Raw genomic sequence first — 206 nt, forward strand, 5'->3', positions numbered from 1 at the left:
GTAAACCATTCTGGTTACCATGACTATTGCCTTTATCATACTGATCTTGGCATAGTCTAGATAAATAGAGAATGCATGTATAGTTTTTTAGGACTCATTATGGCCTTGAGCAATTTTATACATATATCTGAAGGAACTCTTTATTTCCTTCGCCCATTGTTTCAATATGGAAACCATTCATTCTTATATCTCTATATAATCTCAAT

Source organism: Brassica oleracea, chromosome C4 (genome assembly GCF_000695525.1).
Source record: "Brassica oleracea var. oleracea cultivar TO1000 chromosome C4, BOL, whole genome shotgun sequence".
NCBI lineage: Eukaryota > Viridiplantae > Streptophyta > Magnoliopsida > Brassicales > Brassicaceae > Brassica > Brassica oleracea.